The sequence below is a fragment of the Acromyrmex echinatior genome, chromosome 6 (assembly GCF_024713525.1).
Source record: "Acromyrmex echinatior isolate Ae372 chromosome 6, ASM2471352v2, whole genome shotgun sequence".
Lineage (NCBI taxonomy): Eukaryota > Metazoa > Arthropoda > Insecta > Hymenoptera > Formicidae > Acromyrmex > Acromyrmex echinatior.
Genome location: NC_141857.1, coordinates 12,899,944 through 12,923,677, shown reverse-complemented (window position 1 = coordinate 12,923,677; position 23,734 = coordinate 12,899,944). Strand labels below are relative to the sequence as shown.

Genomic DNA, 23,734 nt, shown 5'->3' with positions numbered 1-23,734 from the left:
AAGGACGGTGAGAGATCCGAACAGGTGTCTCGAGGCCACGAGGCGGCCCGAAAAGATCCTGCGACTTCTTGAATTTCGCGCGCCAGGACATGCGACACGTGCATGACGCGATTCCCGCGATTAGTGGAGCCGCGGAGCCACGCGCCAATCACGATAAGGCCCCCTCGCGGGGATAACGAGTCTTGCGTGCCCCCGGGAGGATTAGCGCCTGGCACTTGTGCTGTGGCCGAGAGCCTTGACGAGAGCACATGGAAGGACGCAGGACATAGTAGAGATAGGAGCACTTTGGAGACGACGAGTACCTGCGGAGAGTCATGGTGAGACGAGCGTCACAGACTGTACAGTCGCCGGTTTTCGAATCCGGGTAGCTCTATCGTAATCCTATCGGGCGTATTACGGTGAGCGCACGTGGCATGCTGTGCATTAGATTTCCGCGGGATTCGAGTACGCGTGTCGCCTCCCGGAACGGTCTCTTATCGGGGAAATCCTACTGCGTCCACCAAGGCCACAGCCTCGTCATTCATTGTAAGCTTTTATCGCGGACCATGTTTCGCATCATAACGTGTCGAGGTTCCATACTGTAATATTGTCACGTATCTTGTTGTTTTGGAAGCCTGTAACGTGAAATCTGCATGTCTATTAGAGAGTCGGCCTTTTATGTCATAGCAATTAATGATAATTTATGATAGCAATTAGTAATTGCGCGTATTCTGTCGTATCGAGATTGTGCAGTGTCCAGTTTGCATGTATTCTATCTTTCTCTGAACCTCGGCTGAGCGACGCGAAACCCCGCGAGCACGCACGAGGTCATGCCGTGTCCACGCCACAATCGTTGCCGAATTCCATAGTATTTTCGAGGCGGCGAAGTCTTGTTCGTATAATTCGCGAGAGTATCTCTGGGTTGCGTGAGCTCGTGTCGCGGAAATCTAACGAAATTGGTAACGTCTAGCGTAAAGCATCGAGGCCTGTGTGAAGCCGTTATCGCGCTCGATTAGAGCTTGTCGTCACGATTTTGTCGGCAGATGTAAACGCAAGTCGAAGACTTATTCAATATACTTGTTACTTTTGCTATTGTTGATTCTTGTGTGCTTTATTGTCGTCTCTATTCGCTCCTTCAAACGATTCGCTATCCTCGACCACGAACCGCCCTTTCTGCCATTTCCGAGGCTGAGCTACCGGTTGAGAGCCCGTCGACGTTCACAACTCGTTCGAATATTGCATAAAGAAAATATCGCGTAATTTTGAGAAAGAGTGGCACGCTCGCTCGTGCCTAGCGCCTAACTATTGTTTTGCGATTGTGTGTCGCTCTTAAGAGCGGCCGCGCGAAGACGCATTTCTGTCGCGTCTCGTAACACCATCCGTCATCCGATTGGATAGGAAAATCTGTGAATGCGCGACGAAGTTGCGCCACGCTCGTGAGTGCGGTTGCAGCAGATATCTTAAGCGGGGAGTACAGACTCTTGCATATTGCATAACCTTGAAACATGTGATAGGTAAGTACGTTTAGACATGTTTGGATCATTATTAATGTTTATATACGTTTGTATTTGTAATTGTATTTATAATTTTATAAATATATTCTTCTAAATATACATATTTAATTAAAGCTGTATATATTCGTATTTTATTATTAACAGAAAAATGAATCATTAATACATATTATTTTCAATCGCAATATGGAGATGACAGTTTTGATGTTATGGAAAAAAAAATTATTCCAACTATGAAGATTTTTCCGAAAACCCGAAGTAGAGGGGGAAACAGTGCTAATTTCTTTAGTTACGAGATTATTTATACAATAAAGAACTAAATAATTTTAAAGATAGCATTAAAAAGCAGAATGCTTGTGCAGAAATAGGGATTGCTTTAAAGATAACAAGTAAAATATATACATATATATACTTTTTCTCAATTTGAATTACTTATTTAAATTACCTATTTATTATTTATTAATATATTATTAATTACTTATTTAAATTAAAAAATTATTTTATTTCAAAAATGTAAAAAACGAATGTGGTTATAATTTCAAAAATATGAAAAGAAAGAGCATAAAGAACCACAGCACAAGATATAGTTAGTGATATTTAATTATTCTTGCATTACGAATTACAATAAAAACATTAAACGTTTCGGCCACAATCTGGCCATCTTCAGTAAAATTAATAATATTCTTAAGACGCAGAGTTACATCAAGTTGGAATAAAATTCAACCGTCGTGTGTTATAATTGTAAAAATCGTGTTTGCATCAATGCGACGCTGCTCCATATCATAATGTTAGAACGTCAGAAGTCATATAGTGAAAAGTGTAGAACGAGAATTTCCAGATTCTAATTTACAATAATTATTTATTTTATTATTAATATCTTTTAAAACGGAGTATACAACAAAAGAAACATTACTTGTTTTACAGCAAAATAAATCGATGAATTACAAGTATAATCATTGCACAGATAGAAATTTGTCGTGACACTATGTGTTGTTATTGGTCGTATCATATATTTTTCCGCTACTTATATCCATGAGTCAAATAGTTTAGAAAGATTCTAGAATTATTTATTAAGTGCGAGAGAGATTTTTCTTTAGAAGAGGAAGATAAACATCAGGCAAATCTTCAGTATCACTTTGTTTATTGATCCCACTTATTTGGTTTTTAATGTGTATCATTTCTGAAATTCTTCGTTTCATTAATGATTGTTCTGTATCTAAAATTTCAATGTTATCCCAATCAAACTCATGCATTTCATTCACACGGTGACGTGAAACAACTGATATTACGTGAAACTTCTGATATCTCAAAAGTAGATTTCTTAATATCAGTCTTGTGTTCTTTAATACGAGTTTTTAATTTTCTCTTAGTTTGGCCAACATATGACGATTCGCAATTCAAACAATTAATTTTATAAACTACCCCACAATGGTCATCCTTAAGCAAGGGATCTTTTCCTGTTTTTATAATCGTATTTAATTTATTCATCGGTTTATAAGCTATATTAAAACCATGAATATCTGCAAGTTTTTTGAATTTTTCAGAAACCTTGCTTAAGTATGATATCGCGAAAAATTTTTTCTTGTTGGAATCATATTCATTATTATTTACTTCGCGATTTTTTTCTGGATTAGTTCTATTTTCCAAAGTTTTTATTCTATTGTTAATCGTTGAAAATACATTTCGGATTTAATTCACACTCTTCTCAATAATGGCTATCCTCTCAAATTCGTATTTTCGACGATTAACAATAGAATAAAAACTATGGAAAATAGAACTAATCCAGAAAAAAATCGCGAAGTAAATAATAATGAATATGATTCCAACAAGAAAAAATTTTTCGCGATACCATACTTAAGCAAGATTTCCGAAAAATTCAAAAAACTTGCAGATATTCATGGTTTTAATATAGCTTATAAACCGATGAATAAATTAAATACGATTATAAAAACAGGAAAAGATCCCTTACTTAAGGATGACCATTGTGGGGTAGTTTATAAAATTAATTGTTTGAATTGCGAATCGTCATATGTTGGCCAAACTAAGAGAAAATTAAAAACTCGTATTAAAGAACACAAGACTGATATTAAGAAATCTACTTTTGAGATATCAGAAATTTCACGTAATATCAGTTGTTTCACGTCACCGTGTGAATGAAATGCATGAGTTTGATTGGGATAACATTGAAATTTTAGATACAGAACAATCATTGATGAAACGAAGAATTTCAGAAATGATACACATTAAAAACCAAATAAGTGGGATCAATAAACAAAGTGATACTGAAGGTTTGCCTGATGTTTATCTTTCTCTTCTAAAGAAAAATCTCTCTCGCACTTAATAAATAATTCTAGAATCTTTCTAAACTATTTGACTCATGGATATAAATAGCGGAAAAATATATGATACGACCAATAACAACACATAGTGTCACGACAAATTTCTATCTGTGCAATGATTATACTTGTAATTCATCGATTTATTTTGCTGTAAAAAACAGGTAATGTTTCTTTTGTTGTATACTCCGTTTTAAAAGATATTAATAATAAAATAAATTATTGTAAATTAGAATCTGGAAATTCTCGTTCTACACTTTTCACTATATGACTTCTGACGTTCTAACATTATGATATGGAGCAGCGTCGCATTGATGCAAACACGATTTTTACAATTATAACACACGACGGTTGAATTTTATTCCAACTTGATATAACTCTGCGTCTTAAGAATATTATTAATTTTACTGAAGATGGCCAGATTGTGGCCGAAACGTTTGATGTTTTTATTGTAATTCGTAATGCAAGTGTGCGAGAGCGCACCGCGCAAAAGGATTCGAGTGAGAGACCGGCACACGGCTGGTATGATACACGACAGTAAAGAGAACTCAGTTTCTTTGTAATTTAACAAAAGAATTTTCTTTAATATGCACAATTACAAATTCAACAAATATAATTAATTAAATATTAGATTGACAGAATATTAAATGCGGTCACCTTTTCCCAATACAATTTGGAATCACGGTGATGAAAATTCTCGGCGATTTTCTCGGCACTTCTCGAAAGATTCGTTTTATAGCGATTTCACTAAGCGGTTAGCACGGCGATTTTACGAAGCGAGATTATGACTCTAAGAACTCTAAGAACCTTTTCGAAGTAAGAACTTTAAGAAGTAAGAAGGAGGACGGCGAGATCGAAGCATTTATTGCTTTCGGCCTGAGCTTTCTTTTTTGGGAAAAATCCAATAAAAATTTGCCACAATCGTAATTATTACGTGGCATTAGGTGTACAAAATTGATTGGCGCTTTGGATTCTTTTCTAACGACGTTCAACGTAACAGTCATGCGCGACAGAAAATCCGTGCGTGGGATTGGTGACAGCGTGTGACGTATTCGTCGGAGCGCGGCGCTCGCGTGCGCGACTTGAATCGTTCTAGAACTTTCGATTGTCCGTTGCCGGTAACGACAACTTGTTTGCGTGTAACGAATTGTTTTTTAAAAAGAACAAAGAACGACAAATCGATGATTTTAACGAGGATTAAGATCATTGAGATGAAATCACGAGCTCAATTTATGCATGCGTTCAATGACAATTAATGTCGGTCGACTGAAAGAATTCTTGCTTTTCTTTCGAATTACCGATCTCAAACAGCAAGAATAATTAAATATCACTACTAACTATATCTTGTGCTGTGGTTCTTTATGCTCTTTTTTTTCATATTTTTATTTTATTTTATTTTATTGCAGTCTATTTTCTGTTATAATTAATTAGTTTTTAAATAATTCTAATCTAATACCATTATATTTTACATCATAAAAACGCAACATATTTATGCGTGAACATAATGTTTTCATTATAGTGGAAGAGTGTCAAACTCGATAGATGCGATTAAGGGAACAATACACACGAGAAAAAAAGCAAAGCGAACAAGAAATCATTAATAGAAATGGAGCATCCAAAAGAAAGTCCTTCGAATTTTTTGAAAATATGCAATTTCTGGAATGATTTGTGAAAAGGAGGAGGTACGAGTTCCTAATTTCTTCCTAAAATTGCTGCATTCAAATAGATAAAATATTTCGTGTATAATAGAAAAAAACTTACAACAGTTCTATATAACATAACGATTTTTTCAGACCGACGGCCAACGTAAAAAATGCACCTTCATTGGGGAAATATTCCAGTCTTCAGAAATATGTAATATATTAATTAAGCTTTATCAAATTGAGAACTTATATTTGTAAATCGATAGAACCACTGATACGTATTAGTAAAAAAATCTATCTATCTCAGATCGGTCGCAGCGCACGCGCGTTCGCATGACGCAAAACGCGTAATATGCGTACATCCCAATTAAGATTCCAGATTTAGCGCGCATGGCAATAGCGTACCGCTTGGCCATCGCGCTCGAAATTGCCAATCGCTGCCCGAAACAGAGGGTCACCTCAAATTTTTCAATTTTGCGAGAATCTCATAGGCGAATGCAAAGAGAAGCCTTTGTTCTTCAAAAAGGATAAAAGGCAAAATTAAGAGGCAATGCCTCCTCTTTTTCTTCGCGTTTCTTCGCCTTCTCTGTTCTCGATTAGAATCAACGCTTCGCTACAAGTGCAACCGCCTAGGAGACGCTCCACCGTCAGAAAACCGCGTTCGATCCGCGATAGAGAATTCGCGTAAATCGAACTTCAGCTGAAACGCCATATTACTCAAAATTTTCTCGTCATATTACTCGTTCTCGCTCTAACTCGCTCTCGAACATTGATACTCTTTCAAAATCACATCTTGTACTACACAAAACCTTAGGTCTGTATTTCCACAAATATTATACTTTGTAGGATTTTTTCTTTACAATTTTATTTGGATGAATATTTTAAAAATTAAAAATTAATATGCGTCTTAAAAATACTTCTTCGTATATTTAATAATTAAACATTACATATTAAAATTATTTTAAGTTATATTTAAAAATATAATAAAATCTCTATGTTTTATTTCAGAAACTTTGACCCATCTGGCGAAAAAGAAATTAATACTGTGGGGATCTTAATCTCTATAACTGTATGCGAATTCAAGCTGCACGCGCTCTCTAAAGCTATTCTCTCCCTCCTGAGCGGCGCGGACATTAGGCGGCGACCTCACGAGAGGGCGCAGAGACTGAGGAGGACTCTCAGGATAGACGCGTGAGAAAGGACGATTGTTTTTGAGTTAAGTTAACGAGTGTCACAGTGAAAACCTATGCCTCGATATATATATTCGTTAAGGTCTTTAAAGTGATCCTACAATACAGATAACATGGACAATATGAATACATCCAGTGCTGCACGGAATCTGAAGTCAGTATATTTACAAGCGCTTTCCTTTATAACATTTTTTACTTTTTCACAATTCAATTTACATTTTGTTTCAGAAACTTTGACCCATCTGGCGAAAAAAGGAATTAACACAGATAACATGGACATTTATATCAACATAGATTCATCAAATACTGCACAGTGTCCGAAGTATGTCCACAAACGTATTTATATATCACTTTTAATTTTATGATAATTTCGTTTATGTAAGAAAGGAAATAAGAAGAACGAAACATATTTTTTATTTAGATTACTGAAAATATATATACAATATTTTAAAACTAACGTGGTTATAATATTAACACATATAAAAAATAAGAGCATAAAAAACCACAGCACAAGTTATAGTTTGTGATATTTAATTATTATTACATTCATTAAAACATTAAACGTTTCGGCCACAATCTGGCCATCTTCAGTAATTCAATAATATTCTTAAAACGCAGAGTTACATCTAGTTGACATTAAATTCAACAGTCGAGAGTTGTAATTAAATAAACATGTTCTTTTGTATGTGAAGATGCTTCATGCAGTAATGTTACACGGTCAATTGTCATATCAAGAAAAGTGTAGAACAAGAATTTCCTGATTCTAAATGAAATTATATATATTAAAATCTCCTAGTCAGAATATAAAGAAAAAGAATCATTACCTGTTTTACAGCAAAAAAAACCAAACGATGAATCTCGAATATTTCTTTTACACAGTTAGAATTTTGTCGTGACATTATGTGTTGTTATTTGTCCTATCATATATTTTACCACTATTTATATATGTGAGTCAAAATTTTTAGAAAGTTCTAGAATTGTTTATTAACAGAAAGAGACATCCTTTTTTAGAAGAGGAAAATAAACCTCAGGCAAACCTTCCGTGTCACTTTGCTTATTGATACCACTTGATTGTTTTTTTATATGTATCATTTCCGAAATTCTTCTTTTCGCTAAAGATTGTTCTCTATCTAAAATTCTTATATTATCCCAATCTAATTCATGCATCTCATTCATACGGTGGCGTGAGACCACAGAAATTTCGGAAGAAGATTTTCTTATATCAGCCTTATGTTCTTTAATCCGAGTTTTTAATTTCCTTTTGGTTTGGCCAACATAAGAAGATTCACAGTTTAAGCAATTAATTTTATAAACTACTCCGCATTGGTCATCCTTAGGCAAAGCATCCTTTCCTGTCTTAATAAATGTATTCAATTTATTCATTGGTTTATAAGCTATATTAAAACCGTACATATGTGAAAGTTTTTTAAATTTTTCCGAAACTTTGCCCAAATATGGTAACGTGAAAAATTTTTTAGAAGTAACCTTAGAGTCACATTCATTATTAATTTCTTTAAGATTTTTATCTAAATTAGTTCTTTTTTCCAACGTTTTAATTCTATTATTTATTGTAGAAAATATAAACTTTAAAGAATAACCATTATTCAGAAACGTGTGAATTAATTCAGAGATGTTTTTTTCATGAAATATAGGATGGGATAAGAATAGAATTCTATCAAATTGCCCAATAATAACTCCCCTTTTATGTTCTAACGGATGATTCGAAAAATAATTCAGATATCTCCCAGAATTGGTAGGTTTTTTATAAATATCGAAGATGATATTTCCTTCCTGTCTCATTAATTTAACATCTAGGAAATGTATGCCGTTATCATCGCCAAAGTCCACAGTAAATTTAAGCCTTTCGTGATATGAGTTAAACAATTCTAGAACTCCTTCAACTTTTTCGGAAGGTTTAATGTTTTCTCTTCCAGTGTCAAATGAATATTAGAAGATGTAAATATACCGCCATCGCTATTTCTGTCATATAAGCCTACATTGACTAGTATGAACATATATTTATGATTACATGCAGCCATTAGTACAATACTAAACGTCTTCTTGTAGTTATAGAATATGCTCCCTGAATTTGGCGGAATCAATATCGGTACATGCTTTTCGTCAAATGATCCAACACAATTAGAGAAATTCCAATCTTCCAGAAAACAAGAACAAATACTTTTCCATTCCTCTTCTGTTGGTAAATGGAGATAGATTGACTGCAATACCTTCACTATGACAGGACAAGTTTCATGGATAATTTTCCTGACAGTTGACTCCACATCTGAAAGCCAGTTCGATGGACAATATTTGATCCTCAGTTGTTAAATATCTGAAAAAAATATATGGATACAAAAAATACTACTGTGAAACATTCGCTAAATAATACTTTTACACATCTTATTCTTTAATTTAACATTATATGTATTATATAATAAAAAAAAGTAAGTACCTTAGAATTATGGTTAACCGTTGTTCTGGACTAAATGCTCGATTGCTAAATTTTATCAAAAAAAGGTTTGTCAATATCAATAAAAGGTCAAAAGTTTTCCTTTTCATTGTGACGTATCGGAAAAATATATTTTCATCATCATACTTTAACTCGTGGAAGAAATGTTCATAATGACCATATTTAGGACATGCAACGTTAATGGATCTTATCCACCATTTCCGATTTAACCACTTTATTCCACGATGCTTTTTCTGCAATAAAACACAATTGTAAGACGGATAAAATCAAATAATCCTCATCGTACAGATTTATAGTAACTTGTGCAAAATAATGTACAAGTTTAGAATATAGTAACTTATATACAAGAATCTGTATAGTTAAAAATACACATAAAAATACAAAAATATATAAGTTACAGATGATTTTACATATACGTATTTGTCACATTTAAAATACAACAATATTTGAAGATAATCGGCGCACAGTCACATATTACTTCTAGAGGAGCTGCTGGCCAAATGTAATATGATATTATGAGAAATTATGACGTTAGCAAATCAGAGTTCGATCTTCAATCTTGAAAATAATTTTTGTTCTCATTTCTTTCACTGGTCTTCTTTTACTTCTTTTTACTCCTCTTTTTTCTATGTAGTAGACTTGCAATCTGCACCAGTCATTCTACCATTTGATACTAAAATAGAGCATGTACTGTATAATATGAAATATTATTGTAATAATGTGCGTGCATGCGTGCGTGCGTGCGTGCGTGCGTATAAATACACTACCGATCAGAAATGCATGTCTTACATAAATGTATATAAATCGCGCCAAGGTCTACATTAGATATTGTTGCCTAATAATAACATTTTTATAATTAAAATGCATATGTATATTTCGATTGTATAGCACTGCGTAACAAATATTATTGGACTTGCAATGCAATCACATATTGAAGTAATATTTAATAAATTTCAAGAAATTAAACAAAAAAAGAGCATAAGAATCATATGGAAATCAGTGTACAAATTGAAAAACAATAAAATTATAATAAATTAATAAATTTCTTTGCATATTTGTAAGATGTTTTTAGCATTATCATTGGACTGATAATCAATTTAACTGTAGATTATTATTTCAATTTGAGATTGTATTGCAAGTCCAACAGTATTGAGCACATAATGTAAGTATATATATATATATATATATATATATATATATATATATATATATATATACCAGCTTGATCAAAAAGTTTCCGGAAGAGACCACCAGGTGATGCTCTGAGTCAGCTGATTTGAGTTCTTTTTTTGGCTAGGTTGCCACATCTATCATTGACATTTCCATCAAATTTTATCGCCATAGCTTGACATTTGTAAAAATTACGCCGTCTTGAGTACATCTACCTCTGCGCGTGTTTTCAATTTTTTACAGTTTTAAAAATGGAGTTGAATTTGCAACAACAAGTTTGTATTAGTCAAGAACAAAACGAATACCATCCAACAGCCATCGAATTCACCCGATATGGCTCCCTGCGATTTTTTTCTGTTCGATCGAGTAAAAAAACTGCGGGAAACGCGTTTTAACAGCCGAAAGGAGGTAATGGAAAAATCGAAGACGGCTCTGATGGCTATACCAATAATAGAGTTCCAGAAATGTTTCGAGAGCTGGATCAAGCGCTGGCATAAGTGCGTTGCAGTCGCTGGAGAATACTTTGAAGGGGACAATATCACTTTTAATGAATAAACTTGTATTTTGAATTTTCTGAATGAATTCCGGAAACTTTTTGATCAAGCTAGTATATATATGATATATATATATATATATATATATGATATATATATATATGATATATATATGTGTTTGAGATCGGTAATTCAAAAAAAAGGTAAGAATTCCTTCGGTCGACCGACAGTAATTGTTATTGAACGCACGCACAAGGCGAGCTCGTGATTTCATCTCGAGCCTGACTTTAAGCCTCATCAAAGTCAGAGATTCATTGTTCTGTAGTCTTTTCAAAACAATTCGGTACACGCAAACAGGCACCGGCAACGGAACATCGAAAGTTCTAGAACAATTCGATTCGCGCACGCGAGCGCCGCGCTCCGACGAATACGTCACGCGCTGTCACCAATCCCGCGTACGGATTTTCTGTCGCGCATGACTGTTACGTTGAACGTCGCTAGAAAAGAATCGAAAGCGCCAATCAATTTTGTACAACCAATGCCACGTGATAATTACGATTGTGGCAAAATTTAATTGGATTTCTCCCAAGAAGAAAGCCCGGACCGAAAACAATAAATGCTTCGATCTCGCCGGTTCTCGGGGCAGATTGCGCAGATTGCTAAAATAGTCTACACCGCTTATACCGTCTACACCGCTTAGAATTCTTAGACTTCTTAGAGTTCTTATTTCTAAAAGTTCTTCGAGTTCTTAGAATCATAGTCTCGCTACTATACCGCTTCGTAAAATCGCCGTGTTAACCGCTTAGTAAAATCGCGATAAAACGACTCTTTCCGAGAAAATCGCCGAGATTTTCCATCACCGCGATTCCAAATACAATTTTGGAAAGGGTGACCGCATTTGAAGTTTGTTAATCTAATTTTTAATTAATTATATTTTTTGACTCTGTAACTGATTATATTAAAGAAAATTCTTTTGTTAAATTAAACGAAACGGAGTTCTCTTCACTGTCGTGCATCACATCACCTTGTGCCGTTCTCTCACTCGAATCTTTCCGCGCGGTGCGCTCTCGCACATTTTCTGGTCCTTCGAGCCGGATTTAAATTAGCGAGAAAGACAGTAAAACAAACGCCGCATCACTTCAAAAATTTCACGATCAGCGCTCTCGCTCTGGTTCGCTCTCGCACAATATGATATACGAGTATATACAACTGAAATATACATGTTTCAATTATGAAAATATTATTAGTCACCGATATCTAACTTTGACATGATTTTATTATTTATTTGATATATTCATTTTGATCTTATAACTTATTATAGTATAATATTATAAATTATAGTATTATATATACTTATTAATGGTACCGATATCAATGACAAGATTAAAATATCAGGGCCATCAGGACTGATCAGAGGATACAGCGCAGGCGCAGAATTTAAGCTTATGTATAAGCTTGTACGTTGCTTACGCTAACGTTATGCATTATGCCTTATGCGTTATGCAAAAGTCTGTGCTGCGGCCTTTAATCGAAATAAAAACCGTTACTGACATAAATAAGTAGAGCGGAATCTGAGCTTTAAAATGAAATTTATTAATATGGATACAAATATATAAGTTATTAGGTGTACAACTTTGCTTCCGCCGTTTTTTTTCCGAAATTCGAAGCTTTATTGTAAAAAACTGATTATACATTTATGATTCAAAGTATTGTCCATCGCTGGCCATTACTTTCTCCCATCTTTCGGGCAGCGTACGAATCCCGCGTCGAAAAAACTGGTCATCTTTTGAGGCGATCCACGAATCGATCCAATTTTTTACTTCTTCATAAAACCGGAAGTGCTGGTCAGCCAGGCCGTGTTCGAAACAAGTGATAGTCACAGGGAGCAACGTCTGGAGAATACGGCGGATAGGATAGGATTTCCCATTTCAACGTTTCCAAGTGTCTTGATCACTTTCGCACCATAGGCTCGAGCATTGTCATGCTGCAAAATCGTGTCTCTCGTTGTATTGCGGCCGTTTCTTTCAATGCTCGGTTCAAACGCATCAATTGCGTTCGATACTGATCGCCTATGATTGTTTAGTCGATTTTAATAACTCATAATACATTATGCCGAGCTGGTCCCACCAAATACAGAGTATGACCTTGGAGCCGTGAATATTCGATTTGGCCGTCGACGTGGAAGCATGGCGGAAACTTCCCATGATTTTCTGCGCTTGGAGTTATCGTAATGAACCAATTTTTCGTCCTCAGTCACAATGTGATGCAGAAATCCTTTCCGTCTTTGTCTTTCAAGCAGCTATTCACAAGCGAACAAACGCCGTTCAACATCTGTCGGCTTTAACTCGTACAGCACCCAATTTCCTTGCTTCTGAATCATTCCCATGACTTTGAGGCGTTTTGAAATGGCTGGTTGAGTCACTCTCAATGATCGTGCCAATTCTTCTTGATTTTGACACGAGTCTTGATCAAGTAATGCCTCTAATTCTGCATCTTCGAAAACCTTCTCTCTTTCACCGCTATGCCGGTCTTTGATGTCAAAAATCACCGTTCTTGAAGTGTTGAAATCACTCACGACATGTTCTTTCACTAATAGCGGCCTCATCATAAGTATTTGAGAGCATTCGATCTTCAGCCGTAGATTTCTTCATATTGAAGCAGAAAATTAAAATCTCCCGCAAATGACGAGAATTTAGCTCATAAACTGACATTTTCAATCGAGAATAACTTTATGGTGCAGACACAAATCGATTAATGTTTCTATGGAGTTATGTTGACAGATGCCCAAGTTTATTATATGACATCTATGATCTATTTATTTCGACCACCACTTACTACTAAAGCCATCTATAGGAAAACGGCGGAAGCAAAGTTGTACATCTAATATTATTACATTTATAATAGAATAAAGCAGTTGCAAAATTTGCACATTTCGGGCTGATATCGGCGCGTTACCCCACTATCGCTCGAGGCTCGGCGGCCCATCCACCGGACGCTGACGTGACGCTCTGACTCAGGAACGTCTCTGTAGCTTAATGCGTATCTTACGTTATTAAAGAATATTTTTCTTGCAAAATAATTTTTATTTTGAAAAAATCAAATACTAAATTTTCTAAAACATTTTGTTATAATAATTCTTGCCTACCAGAAACTGTCCAATAATTGTTATAAATTTATCGAATAGTTTACATCGATCTGCCACAGATCATCGTATCCTCGAACTATGACATGCCTTCAAGGAAAATTTTTCTCGAGGAGCGTGCAATTCCTCGACGAGGCGACGTCTCTCGGAATTAATTTTTTTCTCTTCGCTGGATCTCTTTTTCATGATTCGACGCATAATACAAAGGGCAAAAGGATTTTTTTTTGCTGACGCCACTCGACTCGTTTCATTGATACGCAATTTAATTTATAATAAGACCGGCTTCGCGAAGTTCCTCGATGATCGACAGTATCTCGTTGTCGTGAATTGTTGCCCGCTCGGTGCGAAGCGTTGAGCAATCGTAGACGATCCACCAGCTCGTCCCAGTGCATGTAATCGATTGCATTGTCGTTCAATGTCATTGCGTGAGGTAATCTCTTTCCAGATTTCTTCTTCTGTTCCTTGTGTGTGATCGACATCAATGGCGCGTATACGTATTTGTACTTGTATCCTCTATTGCTCAATAATCGGCCCTGAAAATGATGCTTGTATTTGTGAGCAATCATCGCCAGCAGCATGTTCTTGTACTTGTTCATATCGTCTTCCGTGTAGAGCAGATCGTCGGGAATTCTCTTGAAAATTAACTCGTAAAGACCGAGTGTACCGTAAGCCGTCTCATAAGCTGTCGATAATTATATTGTCCGCATCATCCACGTCAAAAGATTTATTGCTAAACATCATTGCTAAACATCAATCCATCATTGTGTTGATAAACGCCGTACACATAATCTACCGTTCTTCTGTTTATCGTTTTCCTCAGGACAGTCTCGACGTACTTTTGACGCAGCGGGTCCAAGCAGGCTTGCAACGCCTCTCGATCTTCTAACGTTTGCAACCGATTTTGAACCTTTGTTGTAAGTGAGTCGTTTCGAAAACGTTCTCCAACTATTCTATTGTCGATACAATCATCGTACGCGGAGTGGAGGTTATCGGCTTTACACGATCGTACGATTGATCATTGGATTTACGCGGGATTGCGGAACGCTCGAACGTCTCGCTCGTTTTCTCTCACTCTTCCTCCACCTCCTCTTCTTTCTTCCTCTCGCGCTTGGGAGCAGACGTTGCATCATTGTCGCGCGACTGTCTCTTTATCGCACGAACGTCGGGATTGCCAACGATCTGTCGCAGCGGTTTGATAATAGGCTTAAAATGTCTATGCAACATCATGATCTCCTCGAATCTATCGGACTTCAGAGCGCGATATTTCTTGCGGATCAACTCGCTCGTTTTCTCCCTCACGATTTTTTCACACTCACGCACATTAACCATGTTCGTCTCTGGCGAAATATCGACAACGACTGGTCACGTTACAGTATCACAAACTCATTAAATCCTTTGTTCTGGATTTTTCATCCTTCCGATATTTGAGACTTGAGCGCCGAGTATTTGCAATATATATCGAAGGTCATACTCTTACGCGCGTATAGTGACTACATCGAACACATCTGAGACAAGCTTCCTGAACACGTGAAGTCGAATTCAGAAGTTCGAACATCGATACGATGAGCACTATAATCAGCCATGACAAGGGACGCACATCGACGGTCCCGCACCTGAAATAAAGGACTGTATCGAATGTCAGCGTCGGGCAGCAGTCTGTTAAATCGTGCAATAAACACGCTTCCTTTCGAGTTACATATTCCGGGCAGTTTTGCGGCCCGGGCATTTGGCTTACGAAGCGATTAGCCAGAGGTAACGCGGGCATAAATCCTCTGGATATACACACGGCGTGCCGAGAACACGACATTGCGTATTCTCAGAGCAACGGTCTCACCGATATACACAAGGTGGACAAGGTACTCGCCGATAAAGCGCTAGGACGCGTCGTCGCGGGAAATTCGGCTCTGAGTGAAAGAGTTGCCGCAGCTGCCGTCAACGATGAAAACCAAGATTGGCATGGGCATGAAACCGAAGTAGAAGACGACGAGGAAAAAAGTGACGAAAAAGCGGATACTTCTGACGGCGAAACGAGGCGGTGCGTTATCGTTTCTGCTAATGTTGAGCACTCGAGTCCTTGAGCGGCGAAGTGGCCAGCGAAAGTGGTAAACGACCGCAAAACCGCGCGACGTCAGCTCGAAGAGCTGCAAAGTTACGATCGCTCGATGGAACAGAGTCACGGACTGCATCTCGCTCCGTACAAATATGGACAGAGCGGCATGCAAAGAAAAAAGAAACGCCAAAAAGACGATAAAAATACCGTCTGGCGCAACTATCAATGTATAATTGAACGAGACGTATGCGCCATATTTTAGAGACGTTTTTATGTGTAACACGTTATCAACGAACGGAGCACGCCGAAACGAAAGCGGTATCGTGAATCTGAACGACGGGGTCTGGTACTCACTGGATAGCATACGCGAAGAGGAACAACCGCGTCGTGTACTTTGACAATTTCAGTAATCTTCAACCGCCCAAGAAACTGGTACGATAATTCGGGAACGTGCTACGACGACAGAGTACAATCGCTTATCAGACGTAAGATCAGAGCTTCTATGGACAGATGTGTCTGCGGTTTCTACAAACGGTAGATGCGCGTGAATTTAAAAAGCTCGACGAGGTGCTGTGAAATCTTAGTATTAGTATTAGTCAAACGCTTTTTCCGCCATGTCGTTGACGCTTACGCTGAGCGGAAAGAGCACCGTTCTCGCAGCGAAATACTTTCTTGCCATAGATTTGAGCGACGGATATTACGAGCTCAGTCTGGCGATTATTGAGACTTACACACGATACCGAACGTGAACGAATCAAAAAACAAATTTTATTTCGCCAAAGACAACGGAAATTCCCGAGGGTTTATACGAAGTGCGAGATATAAATGAATCTTTGAAATGCGCGATTTTACGGAAACGTAAAATCCGCACCGCGACGCGCTTGAAACCGTTGACATAGTGCGCGGTGACAATAACAATAACAATGAAACCGATGATGATATTGGTGAAAGTGGAGAATACCCGATTACGCTCCGCGCAAACTACAACACAATGACATGCGAGATTAGATGTGCATACAAAATAAACTTCGACAATCCCAACAACATTGGATCGCTGTTGAGATTCTTGTCGAACTGTATACTGCGACCGCGAAGATGGCATGAATTGGACATGTTAATTAACATAATGAACATAAATATTATCCATGTAGAGTGTAACGTGACCGCAGGCGCGTACAGCAACAGCAAAAGCGTGCACACAATACATGAATTTTCGTCGAGGATATAAGATATCGGAGAGGCCGGCGGAGATCATTTACCTGCCGATCATCGCATGGAGCATTACGGATCTAACGATACGCATCGTCGACCAGAACGGACGATTGCTCGATTTTCGAGGAGAAGAGATCACCGTTAAATTGCACGTACGACGGCGACAGTGATAACGTGAGCGTGAGATGCTCGTGCTGAATGGAGCATATGCAGAAAGATAACGCATTCTTTACATGACCGATGACGTCACAGCTCGATAACACTTGCTCATCCAGCTGCATCAGGAAGAAGAAGAAGCTCAACTCGTTAAACGTTACATTTTTTAAGTCTTTGGGATTCGCGGTGCGCAATATTTGAGAAGACTGATATCTTAAACATTAGACGAACCGATCTTCGATGATCGCATCAAGATTGAGACTCACAGTACAGCCCGTTCGTCAATACAACATACAGCGACGAAATAAGAATACCTCCACAGCAGAATCTATACACACTGCCGTACGAAAGCTTTCTATACACGTCGAGGGAAAACTGACGGAGAATAAAGCGGTCCAGGGTGCTCACGTGGCATTGAGAAATAATTGCGTCGCGTTTATATTCGATGAGATTCGATATGGAACTCAATGGTTTGGGGATTGACATGGGGACATAACTAGAACGCTCAAGAACTATATAACAGTCATCTGACAGAAGCGTGATTCTGTGGAATGCCGACTTGGATGCGCAGACTCCTGCAGCCGGATATTTTAATTTCTGTGTACCGCTCTACTGCTGGGATTTTGAGAAGACTACAAACGCGTGGTAATCAACGTTCGTCACAAGTTGATTTTAATACGAACGCACAACTACAACAATTGTCAACGGGAAATCCGGCGACCGAGCCAATTACTCACCAGAGCTCGAATTACTCAAAGTACAGTGGCGAATGCCGCACGTTTATTGAGTGAGATAAATAAGTTGTCGATGCTGCACGCTTTAAAGAATGGACGATATCTGAGAATGGCTTTTCGCTCATGGGATCTGTACGAGTTCCCGCTTTTGCAGAGCACAACCAAGCATTCGTGGACCATCAAGACGGCTACTCAACTCGAGAAGCCGTGCTACATCATTTTCGCTATGCAAACAGGTCGAAAAAACGTCATGTCCGAGGATATAAGTCGATTCGACGACTGCAAATAAACCAATGTGAAACTCTACCTGAATTCGGAATGTTATCCGTATGATTATTTGAATCTGTATTTTGATAAAAACAGATGTGCGATTCTATACGACTTGTACGCGCGTTTTTACAAGGGCTACTATGGATATGAATATCTCGAGTCTTACCTTTATAACTTTTTTACGTAATGGCCCGTTCGTGATCATTGATTGCTCTCGACAGAACGAATCAGTCAAGAGTAGCACCGTGGACGTGTGATAAGACTTTGAATGTAAGGAAAACGTGCCCGCAAATACAACAGCCTATTGTCTCATCATACACGGTCGCGTGATTCAATAATCCATTGGCCACCGGTTATGCACAAAATCATCTAAGCGCACTTCCGACATGGTATAAAATCTACGATTCGTCGCAATCGAACGCAATCGACCGCAATCTTCTCGACAACATGCTCGTGCCAACGTTCGTGGATCTGCAAGGATTCATCATTAACAAGAAATTTATCGTATAGGAAGCTGAAACAAGGACTGTTCTCACACATTACATTTTTACGAGATCCGTGACATGGAAATTTTTTACAGAATCCGACAGGTTTTGCGCTTCATGGTTGAATGCTTATCATCATAGATTACGATAGGAGAACAGGATGATCCTGTACAACGAGGCGAAACGACTAATCACGGCAACTGTATTTGAAGATGTTGCTATCGTGGACGTTAAGGGACGTGAGAAACGAACGTGGAACTTGCTTTTGGACGATGAGCGAGAACGTATGTACATCGAGACCTTGGATGCAGTTTACGAAGACATGGAATTTTTAATTAATCTGGATGTTGCTAATACTATGTGATGTGAACAACATATTAAGAATTGCGCGTTACAAAATGCATTGAAAATATATAACTGGTTACAAAAGAATTTTTTAAATAAAAAATACGTTAACGTATTTATTACGTATTTCTTTTTTCCTTCCTTTGTAATACATGTAATCGTATATATAAACGTATATGTATGTATGTAAACGTATATATACGTGTATATAAACGTATGTATGTATTTATGTATGTATGTACGTATAAATGTATGTATGTATATATGTACGTATAAATGTATGTATGTATGTATGTATCCGAAAACATCGACGCTTCTGTTAAACGCGTCGCGTATATAAGTAATATATATATAAGTAATGTATATTATATATAAGTATATAATACAATGTATATAAATAATTAGTATATACTTTTTTCATTTAATCGTAAGCTTCCGTTACGAGCGTTAAAATATGGATCGAGTAAAAGAATATATATGCCGAAAATCGATCGAGCGAAAGGGGTCCTTTGTCGCCAAGTCCGCCAAGTCCATCGCCATCGAAGGAAAAAGCGAGATATTGGGAATGTCCTAGAGAAAAGATGTCAAAGTTGCCAACGTGCAATCAGTCTTGCGATATCCGCTTGTACGAACGGTTAATGTACTTCGCTAAAGACACCAACGCATCGTAACGAAATGAAGAAGGACTGCAATAACATGTAAGTTTCAACGTTCTATACACAAAAGAAATGTTTTTTTAACATTATATATGTACACAGCATGGAGCATCGCAAGGTGCGTTTATTGAGCAGACGTTACTATCTGACGGTTACAAGTTACAAATTTTTAGAAATTGGAATAAACGCTGGTCCACCGAATTACGTAGAGATCACCCTGGGAGATCATCGCGAACATGAAACTGTCACTGTCTCTCGAAACGTGGAAGGGCCTCTACAAGCAGCGATGGAATATTTACAAGATGCTGCGAAACGAATACAAAGATAATTTTATAAGCGTTGGACCGCTAATCGCCAGAGTTTGCACGATGAACGATGCTACGCTTGTACGTCTCGAGTCTTCGTCCGTACGCATGATGATGACCGAAACGATGTTACGTCGTATGTTTGACGATATATCAATGTAACGTGAAGCCCGATGAACTATTAGCCCAACTCGTCGATACGTTCGATGTTAAGTATATTCGATTCTTCAAAAATGCTGTACTTAATAGCGATATCTTTAATGGACATCAGTTCGTCGATTGCGAGCTATTGTCTTTAGTTTTTAATACGTTCAAAAAAAACGATGTAATAACATGTGAATACAAATTTTTTTGTTTATGTCATTATATATGTACTTTCTTTATTTCCCATCAAACCTATCCTATGCCATATGTACCAAACCATTGTAATATAAAAGAATGAACAGATATGAATAACAAATATGAAAATAATCGCGCGCAATTCAGAGGTAAAAATTGATCTTCTCATTTACTTGGTCGCGTGATATTTGTGTCACATTACATTAATGATGATGTCACTGCTCGAACATGTTGTGATATGTCATATCATGTCGAATGTTCATGAAAAATCTAGTCACGTGACATGTACACTATTTGGCAACGTTACATTTCCAAAAAAAAAAAAATCAAATCGCGTTGATGATATCATCATCATCAGAATATGTCATGACATGTCAAATGGTTTTGAATGTAAAAAGAAAAAAAAGGGAAATAGGAGAAGACGGCAACACATCGAGAGAAAGATGTAAGTATATGAGATAGAGTGCATGGCGGCGGCACGAAACGCACTTTGGAATGGACGCGGGGTCCGCGGCGGCAGTCCCCAATAATACGTGACATTACAACATGATGGCATGTATCATCATATCGGTAAACACTGATAGCGCCGGGATTTCCCGCGCCTTCCCTCTTCTTCTCCGCGTCTACTCCCCGTGCTCCAAGCCGTCCTCAGAGAACCTGAGTCCTTAGAATCCCTCTAATATATCTACTCCGTTTCCCAGACACTTGTTCACATATTTTTCAATAATTATAGTACCGCCATCTTCAACTTGACAGATACCATCGTCACCGAGATGAATAGTTTTACCACTAGATGGCGAAAATCTGACAGCCATTCTCTTCGATAGGTTATGTGACGGGAAGCATCACTGTCGGTAATCCATACATCTTCGGAGTTTAAGATGAGCAGCACAGATGACTCATATGTTTGTTCAACGACGAAAGCACAGTCTCCGGAAGTAGCTGTTAACAGATTTTTTTTTGGATTCTTCTTTCTCCTTTTATTTCTTTTATTATCTCTCTTCAACTTATTGCAGTCTCTAATAATATGTCCTTTTTTATGACAATAAAAACACTCACGTGTTTCCCTATGAAATGATCTTGATTGATTTTCTCGATTATTATGAAATGATTATTATGATGAGTATAAAATCAACTGTAGGAATCAGTATTTCAACAAATAGTGCTTTACCTGATCATTGTTGTGTTCACGATTACAATATATCGGAATTTGCTAATAATATAAGCGTATATATCAGTGGTTTTGTCTGTAAAAAGTTAAATGATAAGTTAAAATGCCAGGAATGTTTATCCAAACTTACTATGCAAAAAGAAAATGCACCTTATTCTTTCATACAGTTTAAAAATGATCTAAACTTAATATATCTTAGTCATGATATTGTTTTTCTTTGCACAGAAATTGAAAAAATTATTCAGCGAAATACCCAGGCAAATATTCTTTTAGACTCTTCAATACAAAATAATATTTTGAATGAGGTTTTAGTTGTCAAAACTCGTAAAGTGTTTTAGGGTGTTAATAAAAAACATCATACATATTCAATCTCAGAAAATTATGAATTACTATTAATAAAAAAAATAATTTTAAAATATACATGGTCCATTATAAAAGTAATGCGCATTTCCTGGGAAAAATAGATTTATTGATAGCGGTACAAATGCTCAAAATTCTTCAAAATACTCTCCCTCTGAATCAATACACTTGCGGAGACGTGTCTGCCACGCCTGAAGGCACGCTGAAACTCCTCGACGGGAATGTCTCTTAGGAACGTTGTAACATGCTTTTGGATGTTTTCCACGGACTCCCAATGCTTTCCTTTTAGCTCTCTCTTCAGACGAGGAAACAAAAAAAAGTCGCACGGAGCCAAGTCGGGACTGTAAGGGGGCTGGGGGACCACCGGGGTGTTGCTCCGGGCCAGGAGTTGGCAACGATGAAGGCCGTGTGGCTGGGGGCATTGTCATGGTGGAGCTTGATCACGTCTTTGATATCAGATTCTCCGTCACTATCCCATGTACCGCAAATGTGGACATGTTTAGGGTGTCAGCGATGTACTGGATGCTCAATCGACGATCGGAACGCAAAACTTCGCACACACGATTCACGTTTTCGTCGGTTCTGGCCGTTGTTGGACGTCCAGAACAGGGTTCGTCGGCGACCTCCTCCCGGCCCTCCTTGAACGCCTTGTGCCACCTTCCGGACTGTGACCTTGAAATGTAGTCGTCCTTGAAGGCTTCTTGAAACATCTGGAATGTTTCGGTTGCATTCTTTCCAAGTCGCACGCAAAACTTGATGGCGTATCGCTGTTCAAGCGATCGCTCCATCGCGCCATGTTATAAAGTCGAAAAACACACTTCACGCGGAGGCACGTCTTTCCATTCAGACTGCTCGGAGCAAACTAGCGACCGGCTCCCTTGGAAGGGCAGACCCCCCCACCACATTTCCAGACCCATTTTACCCCGCTGCGATGGATATTCGCGTCACAATAAAATCATGCGCATTACTTTCATAATGGACCCTGTATTGATTTGCGATTACGCTATAGTTGTAAACAAATGTCAGCCGAAGATTCAACAAGAAATTATTTTAAGAAAATTGTGCTATTTAAAGGATAATTCAAAATTTACGTTTATTAAATATAAAATTAATAGCTTTGTTATCGTACGTACGTATTGAGTATCTATTTTTGTATTCATATTTTTATATATTTATAGTTTTATCCAATATCTATTATATTATTCTTGTATTAAATTGTACTACTGAGTTTATTTTCATGTTATACGACTATCTTGCAGTGCGAATTCCGGGCCGCTTGCAGTACGCGATCAGCGCCACCGGTCGACGGCCTGGTGCAACCAGTAGCAACACAAGTATAAACCCGTGTTCGTGTGACTTGGTTAGTTAGAAGCGTGCCGACTATATCGCTCTGTCCTTTTTGCACTCCATTCTTATTGCTTGTCTTGTCGGCGCGCTGAGAACGAGAGAGAACCTTCTTGTTTCACTCAAGGGAGTGTCGAGCAACCGAAATATGCTTTCTTGGCCTTTTAGCTCTCGATATCAGGCGTGTATCAAGAGGCATGGAGACATAGGAACGTTCTAGATAACATATAAGTTTTAATAAATTGTAATAAATTGTAATATACTCTTCCCATAAATCCAGAATATTACAAAACGCGATAGTTGACAGGAGATTAATTGTTTATGATTTTCCATTCGTATTATGTACCATGGTCATAAATTCGATCCACAAGA

The 23,734-nt window shown here is 37.7% G+C and overlaps 1 long non-coding RNA gene and 1 pseudogene across 1 annotated transcript; one reads left to right on the top strand and one right to left on the bottom strand.

Moving 5' to 3' along the window:
* The first annotated feature begins 223 nt into the window (after positions 1–223).
* LOC147909485 (uncharacterized) lies at positions 224–6,869 on the top strand. Its single transcript, XR_015545472.1, has 4 exons — positions 224–1,493; positions 5,346–5,508; positions 5,620–5,680; positions 6,478–6,869. It is a non-coding gene; the product is annotated as an uncharacterized LOC147909485 (long non-coding RNA).
* Positions 6,870–22,458: 15,589 nt separating this feature from the next.
* Positions 22,459–22,806, bottom strand: LOC147909484 (protein GVQW3 pseudogene; annotated as a pseudogene).
* Between the last annotated feature and the right edge of the window lie 928 nt (positions 22,807–23,734).